The sequence below is a fragment of the Camellia sinensis genome, unplaced genomic scaffold (genome assembly GCF_055761805.1).
Source record: "Camellia sinensis isolate YWXY unplaced genomic scaffold, ASM5576180v1 Unanchor11, whole genome shotgun sequence".
NCBI lineage: Eukaryota > Viridiplantae > Streptophyta > Magnoliopsida > Ericales > Theaceae > Camellia > Camellia sinensis.
The window spans coordinates 6965719-6982310 of NW_028128989.1; positions in this window are offsets into that span (position 1 = coordinate 6965719).

Genomic DNA, 16592 nt, shown 5'->3' on the forward strand with positions numbered 1-16592 from the left:
ATATATAGAACAAGAACATATACTGTACATAAAAATCACATCATGATTAGTAGAGGCCGATCTTTGATCAGGTGAGTGGGGTTTTCAATTATTGACCTTCCCTTCTCATACCTAAGTTCCCGAACCAAGACACTTTGGTAACGACGAACTAATGGCCTTTGGCACGAGTCATGGGTTTTCTAAATTTTCCAAAATAAATATTTAGGTGGCGACTCTGATATCTGGCAAAGCAGTCCATTTTTGACATTTGATTCAAACATCGATTTTTCAAAAGAAATTGCCGAATTTGGACTCTTTTTGTGTTTTTACTGTTTCACATTGCATTTGTGACATCAGAATCAGAACCAACACACAAGTGGAGTCCGAGCTGTAAGGGCTATTCATTCTTCCGAAAGGGAACGCGAAAAGCCGAGCTACAGACTCCCAACGTATTGTGAACCAGGTAACAGGTGAGTATGTAACCCGAGATGAAAGAATGATAGCCTATGCCAAAGAGGTTGTCAGACCGTTAGCCTTGTTTCAGGATTACCGACTACAGCAGGTTAGCCGAGATGACAACAACCATGCCGATGCCTTGGCTAACCTGGCTAGTGCAATGAAATCATGGGAGGCAAGGATAATAATGGTTGATTATTTCCAGGCCCAAGTGTGAAACCACTAATCACAGAGTACAAAGCAATATGTGTGGAGATGGGCCCAAGTTGGATGGACACAATAGTAATGTTCCTTAGAGATGGGAAGTTGCCAGATGATCGCAAAGAAGCGCACAGGACCAGGCTGAAGTCGGCAAGGTTCAGCCTAAAAGTAGAAGGACATCTCTACAGAAGGTCTTTTACTGGCCCCTTTTTGAGGTGTGTGCACCCCTTCCAAGTTGAAGACTTCTTATATAAAATACATGAAGGGGTATGTGGCAGCCATGCTGAGGGCAGGTCACTTACTCATAGGGCTATTACTCAAGGGTACTGGTGGCTCTACATGCAGAAAGATGCTAAAGCCTACATCAGAAAGTGTAAGAAGTGTCAAAAGTTTGCACCTTGATACATCAACCAGCAACAAATTTGAACCCAATATCCAGCCCTTGGCCATTTGCCCAGTGGGGCATGGATCTTGTTGGACAATTGTCCCAAGCAATTGGGCAAAGGAAGTTTCTGCTGGTAACAACTGATTATTTCACAAAGTGGGTAGAAGCTGAACCCTTTGCGAAGATTCGAGATATTAATGTGAAGAACTTCATATGGAAGAACATCATCACCAGGTTTGGAATCCCAAGAGCAATAATAGCAGACAATGGTACGCAGTTTGACAGTAAGCTAATCAAAAGTTTCTGTGCAAAGTATAAAATTAAGAATTACTACTCCACTCTAAGTTTCCCTCGGAGTAATGGTCAGGCAGAAGCATCCAACAAAACTATCTTGGATGGGATCAAAAAGAGGCTTGAAGCAGCAAAAGGAAAATGGATAGAAGAGTTGCCTAATGTACTCTAGGCATATCAGACTACGCTGAGGAGATCAACTGGGGAGTCCCCATTTGCCATGGCTTATGGCACTGAAACAGTTATTCCATTAGAAGTCGGCATACCAGGGATCAGAATCCAGGGAGTGGAAAATAGTACTAATGAGGCATTTCTAGCATGAGATCTAGACCTACTAGAGGAAAAGAGAGAGAGAGCAACAATTCGACTAGGGACATACCAGCAACAATTTGCTAGGGCTTACAACAAGAAGGTCAACCCAAGAGAGTTCAAAGTTGGGGACCTTCTACTGAGGAAAGTGGTCGGCAACATGAAGGATTCTAGGGAAGGCAAACTTGGCTCAAATTGGGAGGGGCTTTATAGAATTATCTCGGTTGCCGGCAATGGGGCATATCGGCTTGAAGACAATGAGGGCAAAGAGTTACCAAGACCTTGGAACACTTGCAACTTGAAGTTTTTCTATCATTAGATTTCAGTTTTTTTTGAAGTTTATGTCATTAGCCGAAGTAATAATAAAATTTTAGCTTGATTTTGAAATTTGTGTAATAGGACTTACCAGTCCTCTGGCAATGTTTCTGATTGAAACATGATGAATAACTTAGACTTTTTATATGGTAGAGTTGAATTATACTTGCATATAATAGAGTTGAACTAAGTTGGCGATGTTTTTGATTGAAACATGAAGAATAACTTAGACTTATTATAGCAGAGTTGAATTATGCTTGCATATAATACAGTTGAACTAAGTTGGTGATGTTTCTGATTGAAACATAACGAATAACTTAGACTTATTATATGGCAGAGTTGAATTATACTTGCATATAATAGAGTTGAACTAAGTTGGCGATATTTCTAATTGAAACTTAGACTTATTATATGGCAAAGTTGAATTATACTTGTATATAATAAAGTTGAACGAAGTTGAATTGAAACTAGACTCGCCATGTCGGCAGAATTAAACTTAGAATGGAACTAAGTTAGATTAACAGAGAACCTCGGCTAGTCTTTATTTGAATCTGACTTGGGCGAAACACTATGCGTGCTTAATGTGAACTTTAGTGAAACTTAGGTTCACATTAGGGGGCAGAAGGTAGGAGTGATAAAATAAACTTGAGAGCAAGAGCTTGGGACTTGTTGAAATTTTTTGGAAAAATTTACAAGCTAGAATTTGCTTAACACTTGTTGAAATTTCTCAAAAATTTACAAATTGGAGTTAGCCGAGATAACTACGAATAAAGTATCCAAGATATATCTTACCTGAGGTAACCAACCAGGTCGTCCAAACTTGGAAAGGGTAAAGTCTAAGAAGATAGCATATGAAGGTAAAAAGTGATACTGAATAAACACTTGTAAAAATATTTTGATACTTTTAAGTGTTAGCCGAGGTATTTTGATAGTTGGCCAAGGAAAACATTCAAGGTTTATATCCGAGGTATTATTCCTGGAGTCATTATACAACTAAGGTATACTTTGAAGAAATGAAAAATTATTCTAAGTATGGAAATAGTAAACATACATAGAAGAAAAGAAGGCACATAACACTTGAAAGAAGAAATCAGACTTGCATTCAAAAGAGAAACTTGTCCATGGGAAAAAAAGGCCTTTCGGCCTACAAAAAGATTACTTGTGCAATTACAGAAGTGGCACTTCGGCCCAACTAAAAGCAAAAAACTATTACAAAGAAAAATTACAAAGTTTAGAGGAGATTTTAAACAGACTGCTCTACATTGGTGGTTGGCTGTGTTTCGGCCTCAGCAAACAGTTGGGAGAGCTTCTCGGCCTCGATCTCAGCGTCAATCTCTAAGAGAGTCTTGTCAAGGTTCTTCTCGGCACTTTCGACCTCGACTTCAGGCGCGTTCTTGGGAACCTCGTCCTCGTTATCCTGAGTCAAGTCAACGGTTTGCTCATTTAGAGTTGGGGATTTGGCCCCAGCAGCATCAGTCTTCTCAGCCTCAACTTCTTTGTCCCCCTCGGCCTCGTCCTCAACCTGGCTTGGAGCGGGAGGAAATAGCAAAACAAGTCGACTTTCGTCCCTAAGGGGCGAGTCTTCAAGGACAACCAACTCCTTTAAGACAGCAATCCAATCAAGGGTGCAACCCCTGTTGCATGCCTGTTTGACTTGCCTTATGTATTCATCACAGACGTCGGTTACCCCTTCAGTGTAAGCCTTCTTTTCCGTCTCCTTTATCTTAGACGCCTTAGTAGCAAGCGCCGTCTACAGCTCTGTTTGGGCTTGGACCTCCTTTTCTTTAGCTTCTTTTACCTCGGCCTTAGCCACCTTGGCAAGATTTTCTGGGGCCTCGGCTTGGTCCTCGGCATTCTTCAAGGACAGCTCAGTAACCTTGGCTTGATCTAAGAGACCTCAAATGCGGGCCTCAACCTTGTTGAGTGAGGAAAGGAGTTTGGCAGCCTCCTTTGTTTTTTAGGTAAGTTCTTTTTTGAATTCATCGATCTTAACTACAAAGGAGTGACCCTGCTAGATAGCCTGCAAGAGTGCAAAGGAAATTCGTTAAGTATGAAAACCAGAGTTAAAGCTAGATAAAAAGTTACAAGTATTGAGACTTATCAAGACACAATGTTGCATCATCATTGCATAATTTTCATACTCCGAAAGCTCAGCTGTTCTATTGATGTCGGCTGGGAGTAGAACAACGGTGGAAATGGCGGCACCGACCTCCAAACTGTTCAGAGCACTGTCCCCCGCTGTAACGACCCAGAACCGTATACGATGATTACCAGTAATTAATTATGTGTTAGTATGATTTAATTGAAGATTATTTGTTGAACTTAGAAAATACCTGTTGAGATTACGACTTCGGGACTGAAATTGATGACCGTAATGGGTTCAGAAAACGAAATTGAGCACGCCTATGTGATACCGGGAATTTTTAGAGCCATTTGGGAAAATAAATTGAGAACTGAATTTCGTCTGATTCGTTAGGCCATGTTTGGCTCAAAGTTTGGCACAATTGTTTATAAATGATATATAGATAAGTATAAGGTCCTTTATTGACTCTTTGACTCAAAAACAAAAGAGAAGAAAAAATCTGGAAATGAGAGAGAGAGAGAATTCGTGAGAAAGGGGAAGAAGAGGAGGAAGGAGAGAGTCAAGCTAAATCTTCTACAATTAAGTGATTAAGGTAAGGATTCCTCTCTAATTTCCTGAAATAAGGTTGATACATCAATGATCTCGTGTTAAATAAGAGGATTGAAAGGGGAAATATGTTTAATTTGAGCATGCATGGCATGAATAGATGATTTATGGTTATATTTGTCATATTTTGAGGAAGAACCTCCATGGATTTAAGAATGAAGCTTTTATGCTCAAGTTTATGATTTTCTATTTTACTCCAAGATTTGAACTTCTATTGTTCCATATGGGTTTTGATTTGAAGTTTTGATGTTGATTTAAGATGGGTTTTAAGTGTTTTGGGTCTTGGATTTCATAAATGTGGAAAGTGATTTTGTAAAGAGGAGAATGAAGCTTGGAAGAAGAACTAGAAATTCGGATTTTGCTCTGTACGCTCGAGCGGAGGGAAGCCCGCTCGAGCGGTGAAAACAGCCTCCCAGCAGTTTTGGGACTTTTTACAGTACGCTCGAGCGGCCAAAGTGGCGCTCGAGCGGGACGGCCTTTTTCAAGAAAATTTTGGGGAAGTTACAGACTTGATTTTAACATGTTAATTGCATCATTTATCATCTTATGAACATGAAATGAGTATGAATCAAAGTAAAGAAAGATTAGAATGAACATGAAACGAAGTAAAGGAGAGAATGGCATGAATTAAGTGATTTAATGATAATGTGTACTGAAGAAATGTGTTATAATGTTGATAATTGCAGGTCAAGAGGCGAAGACCATGCAACCGGTTTTGGAAACCCACTGTGAGTAACATTTCTGTAAAGATATGTTAGTATGATCTATGTTTAAAAGTGCTACGTTATGCTATGGTTTTGAAATGATAAATGTTTTCTGTGAACGAATGTCCAGTTTGCGAATCTAGTATGGCATCCATAGATAGTCCTAAGTGGACCAGTTTACGAGATCTCGGTATGTGTTTAATCGGTGTCCGGGACCGGTTACTCTAGTCGTTGGACGACAAATGTTATGTTCTATGGAGTATGCCATTATGTATGTTCTGATATGAGATGATTATGTTTATGAATGGTTTATTTTATGGATATATGAAATGTGGGATTCGTTCACTACCCCTTTACTTTAATGTTACTTGTTGAGCTCTAGCTCATTGTTTGTAATTATGTATTATATGTGAGCATTCTGGAAGTCAAGCCTAGGCGGGTTCTCGAGCCGAGCCGCTGTTTTGAAGCCTAACAAGTGTTTTGTGTGCTCCAAGCCGGGGCTAGGCCTGGAAGGCCGTTTTGTGAGCTTTGTCTTGTTGTATCTGTGGCTTTTGCCTATGTGTTGTATATGATCTTTTATTGTATGTGATGTAATGTAGTGGGTAAATTAACATTTTTGGCATGTAATGTATGTTCATATAAATGCACAGCTCTTTGGACTATTAGTGGTTATTGTTTTCGCTTCCGCGAGCCCTTATATTTATGTTTTGTATAGCAAGGCCTGTGGTAATCTAGGATTACTGGCCGGTCTCGTTGCCAAACTTCTAGGGGCGAGTTTGGGGCGTGACACCCGCTAGAAGAAGTTGGTCTCTGACTGTGACAGATGGAATCCAGGGAGTATCGGCACGGAAACCAGAAGGATTAGAGGAGCCGCTAGACCTCGGCTTTTTGGATTATGGTAGGTCAGACGCCTCGGCCTCGGCCTCGGCCTCGGCTGGCCTCTTGTTGGCCGAAAGAGTACTCTTTTCAGCCTCGAGCAGTTTGGAGATTGGTACAGTGTCCTCAGAGTCGATCTGAGTCACTGTTGCCTTGGCTTTGGCTTTCTTTACCCTCTTTGGCTTAGCCTTGGGCTGGGATTGCGATGGGGAGGATTGAACTGTTATGACACCAGGCAGGTCGGCCAAGAGGTCTTCAACGACAACGTTGCTACGACCTATCTCGTCGGCTGTTTAAGCAACGGTAACTCTGGTGCCGAAGTAGAATGCATAAAGAGCAATTGGGGGATTGACTAGGTCGTAAGTCGACACCTTAGAACCTTGATGTTTGCGGCTATGAGTTCTATCTACTGGTATGTTTGGTAGAGCTCGACGTCGTTGTTGTGATGTCGGGATAAATTGGGGGGCAGACGTTGATGCAACCTTAGTTGGATCAAAAAATGAGGCTTGGTCTGGCCTTGGTGAGGAAGCGACTGTTGGAGTTGTAGCAGAGGGAGTAGTCCTGCTCCTTTTGGAAATGTCGGGCAATGTAGATTTGTAAGTTATAATGTAATTGAGCAGCAGAAGGGCTTTGCGTTAGTCAACCGGCAAGCCCAGCAGCCTTTTCAAGTCCTTGTTGGGAAAGAAGGTCTAGCGAAAATCTTTTGAGGGTTGAGAGAGAGTTGCAAGAACAAAATTCATACATTAGAACATATAAAGGCAATAAAGTGATAAGTCTTAAGCAGAAAAGTTGACACTTAGTTCTTACCCTCATCCTCTTTAAACACCGATCGGTGTAGAGGATAGAGATAAAGGTCGTCGTCAGGTGCAAATTCCCAGTTGCCTGAGACGATGAAGTAATCATCTCCAGCACCTTTGTTGGAGTCTGAGAGGTCGGCTATGAGTTTGTAGGCTGTGGATCTCTGCTTGAGGTAATAAACATAGCCTTTTTTCGAATTTTAAGCCACACATGGTATAACAATATTGGATGTCGGCTAGTAGGGGTGTCCGCGGTTCGGTTTGGGACGGTTTGCGGTTCGATTTGGACCCGCCCGCATCTATGCGGTTTGGGGAAAAGTCAACCCGCAACTGCCCGCAATACGGTTTGCGGTTTGTGCGGATAGGGTTCGCGGATGTGCGGGCGGTTTGCGGATTGAACTTTTTTTCAAAAATTATTTTTAAACCCTTTTTTTTTCTCCCATTTTGTCAATCTTTATTTTGGACATTTTTCCTCATATTTTATAAAATGCTCCAACATTAATAATTAATGAATTAAAACTTATAAAGAACTTACAAAATAAAAAACACAACAAATTCAATTCGAAACCTAAACAAATTACTCAAAATCTACATTCATCATTAACTTACATTCATCCTACATTCATCATTCATAACCCAAATAAAAAAAATACTACATTGAAAATTCTACATTCATCATTCCTAACCCAAATACAAAAAAAAAAAGAAAAAAGAAAATAATTCTTCATTAACTTACATTCATCCAAAATGCAAAAAAAAAAAAAAAAAAAAAAAAAAATTCATTAGCTTACATTCATCCAAAACCAAAATGCAATTAAAAAAAAAAAATTGTTGTTAAACTTCATTCAATACAAACCCATAAATTGTTGTTAAACTTCATTCAATACAAACCCATAAAATTCCCAAAAACTCAATCCACATGTAAATCAGAAATTAGTGTTACAAATAAAACTCATAAATAAAATAAACCCAAAAAATCAGTGATAGTATACAAAAACAGTCACAGATTAATTCAACAGATTTAATCAAAAATTAATTCCAAAAAACAGATTTATTTTTAATAACAGATTGAATTCCAAAAAAAAACATCTGATTCAAATTCAATACAGATTCAACACATTTTAATTTTAATTTTCATAACAGATTCATCACAGATTGAATTCAATACAGGTTCATCACAGATTCATCACAGATTTAATTCAATCCAATACCATAGATTTAATTCAATCCAATACCACAGATTTAATTCCAAAAACACAGATCTGTTGCAACAAACAAAAAATAAATAAATAAACACAGACAGATCTATGAATTGATCCAATTTATACAGATCCAATAAATAAATAAACACAGACAGATCTATACAGATTCAATACAGATCCAATTTCAATACAGATTCAAAAAAATTCCAAACAGATAAACAAAAATTAAATAACAGATAAATTAGAGAATAAGAGACATTCCAATTAAATAGATTTATGAACTGATTTCAATATTTGAACTGATAATCCCTATTTAAACAAATTTATGAACTGGTTTCAATATTTGAACAGACATTCCAGATAATCCCTATTTAAACTGATTTACGAACTAGAGAGTAAGAGACATTCCAAACAGATAAACAAAAATTAAATAACAAATTAAACAGATTTATGAACTGATTTCAATACAGATAAATTGCATAGACAGATTTAAATCAAAAAATCTGTTGCTTAAATAAAAAATTAAATCAAAGATACATTCTAAATAAACAAACACAAACAGAGATCGGGGCGAGAGAGAGAGAGAGAGAGCCGATCGGTGTAGATGCAAAACTAGAGAGTAGGAGACTGTGAGATGAGAGAGTAAGGGAGATGAGATATTGAGAGAGACAGATCAGAGAGAGACAGATCTCATATGTTCGAAAAAAACCAAAGATCGGGGAGAGAGAGACATAGACAGAGATCAGAGAGAGGGGCTTTACCTATGTGCGATGAGGTCGATCGATCGGTCGATCTTGTGAGAGAGAGAGACTCGATCACTGAGTGCGCAGATCAAAATCGCGAGTGAGAGTGAGAGAGAGACCGAGAGGAGGAGATGAGATACAGTCTGATGAGTGAGTGTGTGAATTTGATTAGATTAGGGTTTTTCTTGTTTTGAACGATCAGATTTGAAGGGGAAAAAAAGAGGTTATTTTGAACGGTCAGATCAGATTTAAAAAAAAAAAAAAAAGTTTTATGCGGGCGGGTTGGGCGGGTGCGGGTCAAACCCGCAACCCGCCCGCAACCCGAAATTTACATAAAATCCAAACCGCACCGTACCCTAATGTGTTTGCGAAACTGCCCATACATGCGCGGTTCAGATCGGGTAGGGCGGTTTGGGCGGTTCGGATGACCCTATGTCCAGCCCTATCGGCTAGTGTTATCCTAGCATTTTCTCGGCTAGCTAGAGCAATTATACCATTGATGACCCTATAGGAGTTAATGGCCAGTTGTGTGGGGTTGAGCTTGTAATAATGAAGGATTTCTCAGAAAAGAATGTCTAGAGGGAACCTAAGTCCACACTTTATGAAAGCAACTACTGGGAAAGGCATGGAGTCCTCACTAGGCATTATAGAGTCTTCCTTCCCAGCTAACCTAAGCTGGACGTCGACGGGGATAGAGAACTCTCTTCTAAAATATTCAAGTTTTTCTGGGCTGTCTACTCTCCACCTAAACATTCCCATGATATCGGCTTGGGATGGATTGGTGCAAAATCTCAGAGAAAAATAGTTTTTGTATGGGCTTAAAAGACCTCAGCTAAACCCTAAGCAAGAACTGGGGCAAGGGCTTTTCAAGATCTGGAGGGGACTTGTTTCAATTTTCCTAGAGATTGTGATTTCTATCAAATCCCAAAACCTAAATCTATAATGAATTAGGAATCAAAGGTAAGAATCTGGGGTCAAAACAAGACAAAGCAAAATGAGCGCGGATCAGAATCAAGAAAGCCACAACAAGAAACATTGAGAGTACAGATTCAAGCACATGAACAGTTTGTGTGTGCATATGTAGACCCAGAGACAGATTGAACAACGCAAAGTCGCAAACAAGAAATGTTTGACACCTAAATGATGAAATTCAAAACACAACAGGGATTCAAGAACAAAAACTGATTTGCAATGGTAACAAATAGCATTTAAATGTATAGTAGATTTGAAACATGTCAAAAGAATAGTGGAAAACTGAAAATGGAGGAAATTATGACTTACCAAGTAAAATGAGCGCCGATATGGGTATCGCCGGAGTCAGACGACATGAATGGTCGCAAACAAATGATGAAAGGATCGCCGGAGAAGGTAATCAGAATGGATGTAGAGCTTTGAAGAGATAGTAATCACAGTTCGAGAATGGAAGTTTGGAGAGAGAGAATCTGTGAAACAACAGAGATTATATTTTTTGCAAAGGTGAAGAGATGGAGAGAGAGAGAGGAGTTTTGTTGAAATTATGAAAAAGCGGCAAATCATAATAATGTGCCTTGGACGACTTGTCTGTCAGGCGGCGTGCGCAGAAGCGACGCGACTTGATGGCGCATGTCAAGTACAAATCAATGTAAGAATGACGCGTAGCGGAAACGGTTGAGAAAACCGTACATGATAGCTCTTGCGCAGATAAAACTCTTGGAGTTCTTAATTTAATGAAGCAAAAACCTCGGCTAGATGAGCGATCTCGGTTGAGGAACTCAAAGAACTTGGTTCTTGATTCTTGGTCATTGATAAAGTAGTCTGCAGAGTCTTGGTCATATGCAGCCGACGAGTGATGATCTCGGTTGTAAAGGATAGAGTGAGTCTTAGCCGATGTGCTATGTGGACAAACGGTATAGGTTCCATCACCTTAGGTTGCCGAGGTAATAAAACCTAGGGGTAGTTGTGGGGGCATATTTTGTGAATAACAGCACATGGCCGAGGTGATGCCGACGTGTCAGCCAGAGTGCCACATAGTTTAGTCATGATGCCGAGGTGATCTCGGCTAGGCCGAGATTATCTACGGAGATATCGGATAAATGACAAGAGTCCTAGAATAGGAGAGGACCTCAGTCTGGATAAAGATAAAGCTCTTAGGGAGTTTATCTCTATCTAGCTGGGAGTCCAGGATGAGCATGGAGCAAAAGTCCATTGAAGCTAGGCTTCTACAGGGATCAGATTAGTGCTGGCTATAAAAGTAAGGCACCCTCGTGGGTCTAAGGTATGCTTTTTATGCTCTGTCTAATGAGTTAAGCCCTACTGACTATCTTTAAGAGATAATTACTGACTTGATCGTCGAAGTGCCCCCGGGTGGACGAACCATTGCCGAATTCTCATCTTTCTGTGATAGGTTGTTTGAGCTTAATCTATTCTGCCGGTGCTCTCTTGTTGAGTTTCCCTGTTTGGTTGTGTAGTCAAAAATCAACACCCACAGTCTTCATAAAAAATAGATTTTTTTAAAAAAATTATATTTATACCATTCACTATACTTATTCATATACTCTTATAAGTAGATTGTCAAAAATTTCCCTTTTCACCCTCTTTGTTTCTTATTTTTTTGTCTTGTTTTTTTCTTTATTTTCTTATAATAACTTTTTACATTTTATCATACTTTTGTAAAAATATTTTAAAATTTTAATTTTCTTCTACATGTTATTAAAATAAATAAATATATATATATAGTGTGGACTAAATCAAAACATTTATACAAAATAATGCATTTATAGATGAAATAAGAAAAATCATAAAAGGAATAAAAAGAGAGAAGAATGAGATAATAAAAAAAATGTCAAAGGAAGAGAAAAAGCTTAAAAGATGGAAAACCATCTCTTGAAGATGGACGCTTACCAAAATTGTAAGAAGCTAAAAGTAAGGGTGCAATTTGGGTGGGCTCAACCGAGTAACCCGAACTCAATTCGAATGTTTTTAGGGCTTAGACAAGATATTTTTGAATTTGGTACGGGTTTGGGCAAAAATTTAAAAACTTGAATTAAATTTGAACGGGCTTGGGCAAAGACGCCAAACAATCCGAGCAACTTGAACCCCGATTTATACATATATAGATATATAAAAATATTAAATATACATATAAATTATTAGCCATTACATAATATTAAAGTAATTTAGATTATTAAATCATTATTGAATATATATTATTATATATACAAATAACATAAAATTATTTATTTATTTATTTATTATTTTCACTCATAAATTGTAAAGACTACTATAGCAACATCTCTCTTACATTATATAAATTATTTGTTTTGGTGATATTAATGATTTTCTATATAAAAAAATGTAAATAGAGTCGAATTTTTAATAATTTAATAATGTAGTTGGAAAAAAAATGAAATTCATTTACAATTCGGGCAACTCGGACAATTCGGGTTTAACTCAGGTCGGGCTTCAGCAGGCAACCTCGGGTTACAATTCGGGCCTGGACAGATCTCAACATATCTTAGGCTGGGCTTGGACAACCTCTTAACCCACTCGAACCCTCCCGAGTTGCACCCCTAGCTAAAAGTGACATATAACACCTTTTCAAATCTATCTAAAAGAAGTTTGTACTCTATTTACATACTAGCATATGCTCGTGGTGTAAATAATGTTGGGATTATCAGAACAATCTTCTGTGTAAAATAAATAAGTTGAAACCAAATCAAACAAATAAAATAAATTATGTACAAAATTTATTTACCAAACTGAATAAGTAAAAAATTAGATCAAGTCGAGTATGTGATACTCTGTCCTTAAGACAGATTCGCCCCGCTCCGGTGCTTACAGTTAAATGGCGTCTATCTCTCAGGATACAATGATCTACATAGATTGTAGTAGCACTCCAAACAATCTGTACGGTAAACCAAACCTGTGTTCTATACTCTCAGAATTTTTCCTTAAATAACTAATATGAAGAACAATGCAAACAGAGTGCAAAATCGGAGAGAGAATAAATTTTCTGAATGTGAAAAACTGCTGGAAATGATCTCTATTTATAAGCAACTTGGTGACCTTCAGATCTGTCCGAACAGGTACAGATTGAAGTGAACAAGTTCAGAATTCAAACTGAACAGGTATGAATCTGTTTGAAACCAGTTTTGGATCTGTTGGAAACTGCTGGCAATTTTAAAACTATCTAGGAAGAATTGAATCTGTCCAGTGCAAAATAGGTTGAAAAACATATTTAAATCTGCTAGAAAATGGGCCGAAAAATGGCACTGTTTGGATAGAAAAACTTGGCGCAAAAATTAAATTAATTTCGTTTAGAAATTCAAATAATTTTTGTCCAAAAAATTAAAGTCTGAACCCAACCCACAACTTGCACTTGGCCCGGCCGACCAGATAGACGGATGGGCGGCGGCAGCGGCAGCGGCACATGCATGTGTGGTGGTTTGAGCCATGGCTCACTTTGTCCATAACTTCTTCCTTCTACAAACTTGGGGTGTCCCTTGAGGCCCAATGCAAGTGTGTCCAGCTAGAGCTTATATACATACACAAACTCTTTTAAAGTTTCAATATGGGACAACCATATAAAGGAAACCCATATTTACCTCTTCAACTTCCCTTTCCACGAACCCGAAAACGACGTCAAGTTCTCATTCACTTATAAATGGTTTTGACGAACCGCCTTCACCATGTGACTTGCCATGCGGCAAGGAACACGTCACCTTTTTGGACCCATCCTAAAAGACGTGAGGGGCCCACTCAAATTTGGGCTCAAAGTTGGCCTAAAATAAGCCTATAAAACCATACTTTTCTAACAATCCCCCACATGAATGGAATTTGATGGAGAGAAAATGCAACCACATGATCTAATTACAGAGAGTACAAAAATTAAAAATATTCTACAAATGATAAGTAGTTTTTGGCTTTAAACCTTTCCTTGTGAGACATTATCGGATTTACTAGTTAACCAGTGAACATGATATCTTGAACTGTTTAGCCATTTGTGTAAACCAAGACAATAGAACTCACATAGTATATTGCTAGACACAGTTTAGTTCTCACTATTATTTTCATTTTGGCCTTGAATAACCTGGTCTTTCACGAGTGCTATAGAGAATTATAGCCTTTCACAAATCTCATAGAACCGGCCCAGTTCACACTCATATAGGTGATTCTTATGAAGAGTATCCTGTCATATTCCGTCAGGTATTCCTAGATATAAGAATCATTAAAAGTACTACTTAACCTAAAACGCTGCAGATATCACTATTTCATCATAGAAATGGGTAGGAGATTAACTCCCTAGTGATCCTTATGAGTCATACATAACTCGATTGTCCCTTTGAACCTAGATCTTAGGATCTCCAGTCAACTAGGTTGGGTTTTCGTTCTGGTAACTCTTATTTGATAGGCTCTAATCTCATTTCCCTCGATGAATTCTCAACTAACTCTATTGTTAACCCTTTGGTTAGTGGATCCACTATGTTGTCTTTAGACTTCACATATTCAATGGAAATAATTCTATTAGAGAGTAGTTGTCTCACGGTATTATGTCGATGACGAATGTGTCGTGACTTACCGTTATACATATGATTCTGTGCTCTACCTATTGCTAATTGATTATCATAATGTATGCATATAGCAGACACTAGTTTTGGCCACATTGGAATATTTTTAAGAAAGTGTCAAAACCATGCTGCTTCTTCCCTAGCTTTATCTAAAGCTATGAATTCTGATTCTATAGTAGACCTAGCAACGCAAGTTTGTTTGGAAGATTTCCAAAATACAGTTGCCCCACCAAGAGTAAAGACATACCCATTGGTGGATTTTGAGTTTCTAGTATCCAGTATCTAGTTTGCATCACAGTATCCTTCAAGTACTGCTGGATATCTAGTATAATTAAGCCTAATGTTACGAGTAAATCAGAGATATTTTAGAACCCTTATAATTATTTTCCAGTGTTCTACTCCTGAATTACTCATATATCTACTTAATTTACTTACTGCATAGGCTATATTCGGACGAGTGCAGTTCATCAAGTACATTAAGTTTCCAATAATCTGGCATACTCTAATTAAGAAATACTTTCCTGTACATTTTTAGAAAGAAACAAATTAATATTCACAGGTGTTCTAGCAAGATGATCATCATCTTTGTTGAATTTGTCAAGTAGTTTCTCAATGTAATGTGATTGTGACAAAGTATATTCTTCTAATGTTTTGGTAATTTTCATACCAAGTATTACATCAGGAATCCCCATCTCTTTCATGTCAAAATGTTTATTCAACATTTTCTTGGCAATTTTAATCATGTTATTATTACTACCTATGATGAGCATATCATCCACATAAAGACATACTATTACATAATCTTTGTTTGTGTTTTTAATATAAACACATTTGTCATATTCATTAATTTAAAAACTATTTGACATCATTGCCTTTTCAAACTTCTCATGCCATTGCTTTGGCGCTTGTTTTAAACCATATAATGATTTAACCAATTTACACACTTTTCTTTTCCTGGAATAGAAAAACCTTTTAGTTGCTTCATGTAAATTTCTTCATCTAACTCACCATTTAAGAAAACAGTTTTCACATCCATTTGATGAATTTCTAGATTGTACAAAGATGCAATAACAATTAGCATTCTTATGGATGTTATTCTAGTAACTAGTGAGTATGTGTCAAAGTACTCAAGGCCTTCTTTTTGTCTATATCCTTTGACCACAAGTCTTGCTTTGTATTTAGGGCTGCAAACGAGCCGAGCTTTAGTATGTTTGGGTTTGTTTATTAAGATTTTAACGAGCTCGAGTTGAATAAAAATTTAACAAACCGAGCTCGAGCCGAGTTTGCTTAGGCTCGACTCGAGCTCGAGCCTATTTACGAGCCTTAACGAGCCAAAAAATTTGTAAATTCATACATGCATGTGAGATTAAAGTTACAATTAAAACTTTGATTATACAATTATATATACAATATATATAAACATACTAAAAAAAAGTCCATATTTTACTAAAATAATAATATCTACTACCACTATTATATAAATGTACTATCTATAGTTAACTATTATTTACATTTATATTTTTTAAATATATAAATAGCATATTTCTCTTATTTTTTATACATATTTTTATATTATTTAATATATAAATAATAAATATTAAACGAGCCAGCTAACGAACCGAGCTTTAAAATGTTTGGGCTTGTTTATTAAAAATTTAACGAGCTCGAGCTCGAGCTCGAACGCAAAAAAAAAAAAAAAAAAAAACAAATCGAGTTCGAACGAGCTCTTACCGAGCCGAACTCGAGCCTGTTCACGAACAGCTCTATTTATTTGCAGCCTTACTTGTATTTGTCAATTGATCCATCTGTTTATTTTTTATTAAAAATCCACTTATATCCAAGAGGTTTACAACCTAGTGGCAAATCCACCAATTCCCAAGTGTGATTTTGCAGGATGGATTTAACTTCACTATTAACAGCCTCTTTCCATAAAGGAGCCTCAGGACTGGACATAGCTTCTTTAAAAATTAAAGGCTCATTTTCTAACAAAAATGTTAGAAAATCTGGACCAAAAGATTTTGAGGTTCTAGCACGTTCACTACGCGCTTGTATTTGAGGAAGTTCTTGAATTCCTTCCAGCCTTGTGGTAATTTCTCAAT